This window comes from Arachis hypogaea, unplaced genomic scaffold (assembly GCF_003086295.3).
Source record: "Arachis hypogaea cultivar Tifrunner unplaced genomic scaffold, arahy.Tifrunner.gnm2.J5K5 arahy.Tifrunner.gnm2.scaffold_318, whole genome shotgun sequence".
Taxonomy (NCBI): domain Eukaryota; kingdom Viridiplantae; phylum Streptophyta; class Magnoliopsida; order Fabales; family Fabaceae; genus Arachis; species Arachis hypogaea.
In genome coordinates, this window is record NW_027255625.1 from 7,593 (window position 1) to 14,146 (window position 6,554).

General features: G+C 44.5%; 1 non-coding gene across 1 annotated transcript; it reads right to left on the minus strand.

Annotated features, from left to right (window-relative positions):
* Positions 1-5,857: 5,857 nt before the first annotated feature.
* Positions 5,858-5,929, minus strand: TRNAE-UUC (transfer RNA glutamic acid (anticodon UUC)). Its single transcript has one exon. It is a non-coding gene; the product is annotated as a tRNA-Glu (tRNA).
* Between the last annotated feature and the right edge of the window lie 625 nt (positions 5,930-6,554).

The window sequence follows — 6,554 nt, forward strand, 5'->3', positions numbered from 1 at the left end:
GAATCGACTCAGCTGTGAATGCTACCGATGCCGATATCGGAGCAGCTAAAAGAAGCAGTAAAAGTACAACCATCCAATAGCAATTCCATTGCACATTCATCTTCTTCTCTCAATTCCTTTTTTTTAAGCTATTAAGGTGCGTGCCGAGGACACTAGCGGATGCCCGAGCTGTGAGGGGGAACTACGATTTAAGACGATTTTCAATAGACGAAATCAGATCGTAAAATAGAGAAGTGCTGCCGCTCCTGAATCCTAAGTGGCTGCTTAGGTTGCATATAAATATCATAAAGTAACCTCTGATACAGTCATCTGCTAGGCAAGTGAGAAAGCAACTTTAGAAATCTTACGCTTAAGGCATCCAGGATAGATAAAAAGTCCCCCTATCTTTCTTTTATAGATCTATTTCTAGTCTTAAACTCCTTCAGTTGCAGAATAAATCTAAGCCTCTGGAGTTGCTAGCAAGCAAGGAGGAAGAATTCTATCAACTGGCAAGGAGAAAGGAGTATTTCAAGCATTTAAAGGAGGACTATTTCAAGCCAGCATTGATTTTGGGAAAGCTGGGGCCTAAGCCATTTTAAAGCAGTTCAGTTCAAAAAAGTTCTAGCAAGCCGCTAAAGCGACTACGTTCCTCGAAAGGATGCTTTTCTTGAGCTTATTCTTGTCCCCAAGGGAAGTGGAGTGAAAAAGAGAGTACTTCACCACCATGCTTGGTTTGGTTGGTCTCCTAGCTCGATGGTACCGGATGGGTGTTAGTTCATATTCCAGGTGGTAGAGCCAGGAGAAGGAGGCCGGACGGAAGGCAAATTCTTTGTTAGAAACCGTTGGGTATACTCTTTCCAAGTATGACCTGGTAACACAATCTAAACTAAACTATTATCTCCTCAAGCCCCTAAGTCTTCAGGCGACATAGGTCAAGCTAACTTTATATCAGTCTTTTAGCTTGTAATGCTCTGTCTGCAGTTAGAGGACTGAAGTGACCAATGGCTTTCTCTTTTGCCCTATAGGCCATTCTCCAATAAAGAGTGATGACAAAAGGTTTGATTATGAATCAATGCTGGCATTCGCTAAGCGTGTAGAATAGTCAATGGGTCTGGCTACATGAACCATTGCAACTGCTAGTCCTTCAAGACGTATTGAAAGCAGCACATCAATCAAAGAATAGACCACTAGCAATAGTAGCTATAGTGGTCGAAGCTAAGCCCGAAGCTGCATTCCGCTTTCTTTGCTGTTGATCTTCGTCGAATTCCCATTCTTGGTCAACGAAATTCCTTGATTTCCCGAGTTGTCTCAAGAGCCTACTTATTCGCGTTCTGGTTCTTACCAATCTCCCTCTCAAACAAAGGAGGGAATGGCTTCCTTTCAGGTTGTGTTGTTAAAGACCAGACTGTTCTAACAGGGCAGGGGAGACGGATAACAATTCTCATACAGTAGAGTTATGATCGGGCAATAGCGTAGATACAGTAGAGCTCGCGTTTGATTCGATAGTCGGAACTCTTGGCCTCTGGATTTTTTCTTAGAACAGCCTTCACTCATTACGGTACGGGCTCATTCCATTCTGGAATAGCTGGTAAGTAGAAAGGTTTTACAATTACCGTACTCTTATAGAACTACTACCTTACCAGTATTGTCCACAATAACCACACGCCGGTTATAAATGATATGGCAATCATCGCCAGGACCAATAGAATGGATCGTTCCAACCAGTTGGAGATCATTCAATAGCGTATATAAAGCATCCACATCGAATGTAACTTGATCATTCTCTCTAGTCGAAATAAAGACTTCATTCACGAATCTATAAATTTAAATTCCAGGGAACCTTTTAGTAAACTCACGATCGAAGACATCAATGAAAACTATGTTGAATATGACCCTTGTGAGCTCACCAATAGGAGGCAGACTAACATCAAACCTACGATTACCAAAATCATCATAGATAGGAATGTTAAGAAAATCTGATATCAGCCTATATAAATTTCCATCTCCAACAAAAAGCTTAACCTTATCCAAAATCAGACTTATTGGTATCATTGGTAATGAATCTCCTAAGTCAAGCTTATACAATCTATCCGCTGTACCAATTTTTTTAAGGCGATCAAAAAGAAGCCATTCGCTTCCCAACTTAAGCCGAGCGATAGGCGCGATATCTCAAGTAAGGTCTCGTTCGTCTCACAGCAAGTCTCCTGCGATCTACTCAAGGGTTCAACTCTGTCGACCCTTGATGGCCTTTACGAGCCAACCAAAGATCAGTACATATGGCGCAAGACGTTAGGTAATAAAGAGTCACGGCTAATCCCTAACCTGCGTTACTCCCGGGAATAAGCGGAAAAAGATTTTACCTGCTAATCCCTTTTATACTCGCGATAACTATGTAGCTCGTTTGCTCTTATGTACAGGTTATTTATGCTCGCTGAAAGTATGTAACTCGCTTGGCATCATCGGAGATTAGAAGCTAGCCCTTACCTCGCTTCCCCGCATAGCATGGAGGGTCTAAGGTAAGATCAGAGGACTGAAAGGAAGGCATAATATGAGTACTCGCTCGCTGAAGAGGTAATCATATAAAAGGCAAAGGCAGAAGATCATGTTCTCGCTTCCCTTATCTGTTTGGCCTGGAGGCGTATCTCCCGATGGTCGACTGAAGGCTTATTACCGATTAGCCTTTTTGCTACTAAAGAGACTTATGGAACTCAGGCTGACTTGTTTGCTTTGCTCTACGCTGGGAAGACGACGGTGCGATTTCATCTGTTGGAGGCTGCAGCAGTTAGCTCTACTCTAAAGGTAGTTCCGTTCTCCTCGGATGAGAATCAATAGCTGTTGGAATAGTGGTAGCGGTGTGACTGTGACTTTCTTCTTGAAAAGACTGCTTTCCTTGGCTAAAAGGTAGTGAGTGCATTGATGCAGAGAAGTTGGAATAGAGTCAGTGTGCCACGAGTGACTCCTTTTGTTGTCGATTGATTTGACTCTGTCTCCTCCCACTCCCAGGAAGGATCAGATACAGATTCTCTCGTCCTGGTGGTTTGGGCATAGATCGGATTTGCCTTCTACGACGGCTAGTGAAATCATAAAGAGTGTGCTCCCCTTGGGCATGAAGCCATTGGATCAGGGCATCCAATCAAAGGCGAAAGGTATTCATTCGGAGTTCTTCCCCGGCAAAGCAAAGTCCCGTCGAGTTAGCTGTTGGAGTAAAGGCATGCCTTAAGGTAGCGAGTGACTTTCAGGTGAGATGGTTAAATAGTCGATTAGATAAAGGCTGTTGCTACTTCCCCCGAAGGGATAAAACTAAAGCAAGCTACCTTCACGCTAGGAGCCTCTTTTCCTTCTGCCCAGCTCCCCACTTCAACGACGAGCCTTACAAGCTCATAAAAAATTCTTCACGTTTTCCTCAGCCCGAAAGGAGAGGGGGAATGAATTCTATTACTTGATTGATATTTGATTGACATTGACAGATATGTGTACCACACTGAACAAGCAATATGCCGATATGCTTTATGTACCAGCAAAGCCAGCTCGACCGTATACAGTATAAGGGATTCGCCTTTGCCTCATACAGAAGAACTACGGATTGAACAGGACAGGACAACCGGGAAGGGAAGCCTGACATAGATATTGATTTGAACAAAGGAACTCAAACCGGTACCAGAAACCAAACAAGAGATGGAATTCCAGATTGAACAGATGACCGACCCACAATAAGACGAAAATGGAATTCAAAATTCCATTCTCTAAGACGAACTAAAGGGATGTCTCTAAGCAGCCAAGGCCAAGAGCAAGCAGGAGTAGTCATATATGCCTAGAAGGATTCGATAAAAAGAATGTGAGTGGGCAGAAGATCAATCATTGAGCCTTAGGCCACTACCGAGCAGCAATGGAGGATCATAACACTTGAGAGATGATCCCTACTTGAAAAAGCGGAGACAATACCTCTTGTTTTGTTGCGACAAATCGAGTTTCAAAAGCCCATTTATCCATCACATTTTCAGGCACACCAGTCAAAGATCCAATTCAAGTTGGGAGTGAGCTTTCAAGAAATTCCTTTATGCAGATAAAGAGGAGCGATAGCTTAAGGCTAATCCTTTTCACAATCTGTAGCCGGGGAATCTGGTGTCAGTTCGCGTCCTAAACCCGATTCTTCTGGTCCATCGTGATTTGTCAACAGATTTGATAGTAATGGGTTCACCAGTGCATCGTAGCGGGTAAGAAGAAAAGGAGCAGCTTTCGCTTCTTCACCAGGAATTTCTATGAGAAGTTGACCGGTAAAGAGCTTCTTTCGCGTTAAGCGAACATCAGAAAAACAAACGTCCATCCTGCCTTGTAATGACTTTGAGCTGACTTAGCTACAGGCCGCTTCGCTGGGACTTTTTACTCGTGAGACCAAGATAATCAACCTAAGAAAGATTAACAAATAATTCTCCCTAAGTCAAAGACTTAGGCTACTATTAATAGTAATAGGAAATAGAAGCTAAGTAGCTACACTTTCGTGCCGGGCCAGCTAGAACAGCATCGAAGCCAGCTATAAGCCCAGAGTCGAAGACAATGGTAGAGCCGGTTGCTGACTTTCCCGATGGAGCTGTAGCTAGCTAGGCGAAGGACTGAGTCTAACATAATCGTAAAAAAGCTTTTTGACTGGAACCTTGGGAGCTATCAAACCTGATCCTCACCTCTATTCCCCGGGAGTCTAACTCGTCCAGTGTAGCGGAAGCAGGCGATAACAAGAGTAGCTTGTTCCTGTTCGTCTATTCGGGACGGGGCAGGCAGCCCGCATACATGAAGAGAAGAAGAGAGGAGAGGGGTTTCCCTGAGATGAGGGTGTCAAGGCGGTCGAAGAAGGCCACAAGTGGAAGCAACCGATGCTTTGGTCATTCAGTTGACTCCGCCAGTCCGTGCTTGCTGTCATGCTGGCGCAGGGCTTTCGGCCTTACCTACTATTGGATTGGAACCAATGACTCTCGCCGTATGAAAGCGATACTCTAACCGCTGAGTCAAGTCAGATAAAATGGACCCCTATAAGAAAGAGAAAGCGTTATCACTATACGAAATATCGGCCTATTCACTCAGCTAGGGAATAAGACTAACCCAATTTCCCTATTCACTGAACCCAAGACTAAGGGAAAAGAGAACTTCCTTTGCTCCCTTCCTTCTACTTATAGGAAGGAACCCGGACTCCTAACTAAAACCTCTCCCGATTGATTGTCTCGATTTCACTGCCTTGGTTGGCCACCATGCCTACTTCTCTCCAATGCCTCCTTCTTAAATTAAAGCCCTTCGTACTGCAATCCAATCAATCGATCGATCAAGAGGCTAATCTCTTTTGTTTGGGCCGGTAGCTAAAAGAAAGTCCTCGCCTTCTCTTGAACAAGGGAAGGGCAGCATAGCATTAGCTTCAATTGAACAAGCTCAACCTTGAAAAAGAAAGGTGGTAGGCCGAAGAACCGTTGAACGCTTCAACTTGGCCACTGAAGAAGGCGAAGGCTGGGCAAGAGACTAGGCCAACTTACTGCTTACTGCCATGGTTTAAGCTTTAGGCTCCATAGACGGAACTTTTTTTTTTAGGTATTAGGGAGGGGAGGACACCACTCAGCACCTAAGGTGGGGTTCAATGCCTAACAAAAACGGCCAAAAGAAAAAAAAAGAGATGTATGGCTGAGAAAGAACGCATGCATGGGGATTCTGTCTTTCGGAGGTTCGATAATCTATGATAGGACATCTAAGGCTAAGGAAGGAAGTCCATTACTGAGAGAAGTGGTGATCTCGTCTTGCTTGCTGGGAGAGAGAAAGCTTCCGGACCACCTTTTCCAGCCAGATAGCGAGCGATCACTCAGCAATGAACACTAACTGAAAGCGGCCGGGAAAGAGTAGCCATCCCTTACGGGAATCGAACCCGTGTCTTCGACATGAAAAGACGATGTCCTAACCACTGGACGAAAGGGACCAAAAAGCCATTCTTCATATACCGCTTTTTGTTTGAGCAGGGGGCTCCGAGAATAGAAGTGGTTCGTTTTGTTTCTATACGCAATTCAAGATTTCGTTTGTGTTCTGGCGATTTCTGATGTGAATTCGGCGGGTCGTCCCCCCTTCCTACGGGTTCCCCCACCAGAGCCCGCTTACGGCACGCATGACGCATGGTTACAACCTTTGCCTTAGCGTACAGCGAGTTATATAGAAAGCATGAACCACCTCGAACTCACTCGATCGATGGTTCATGGTTCTACGTAATTAGTAGGAGCGAGCTTCTACTCCAATCTAAGGTTTTTAGGGTTGTGAACTCAAGAGTACCGGTACGAGTTCTTTGAGTAAGGAACAGGTAGCTTTTACTTATGTCAATGAGTGAGAACAGTAGTAGTAGATTGAGTTAAAGAGTTTGATCTTCCCCCCCAAAAAGGGATATAGAGGGGTAAGGGTCCTTTCTTTTGTTGTTGCACTGAACTAAGTAAGTGTCCTCTTACCTTAAATCAGTAGGGGAGGAGGAGTTGCCTAAAGGATTAGTCCCTCGAGTCTAGTTAACTCGACAGCTTAACACGAATAACGCGCGAGCTTTCCTCGACTATAGCGCGAGT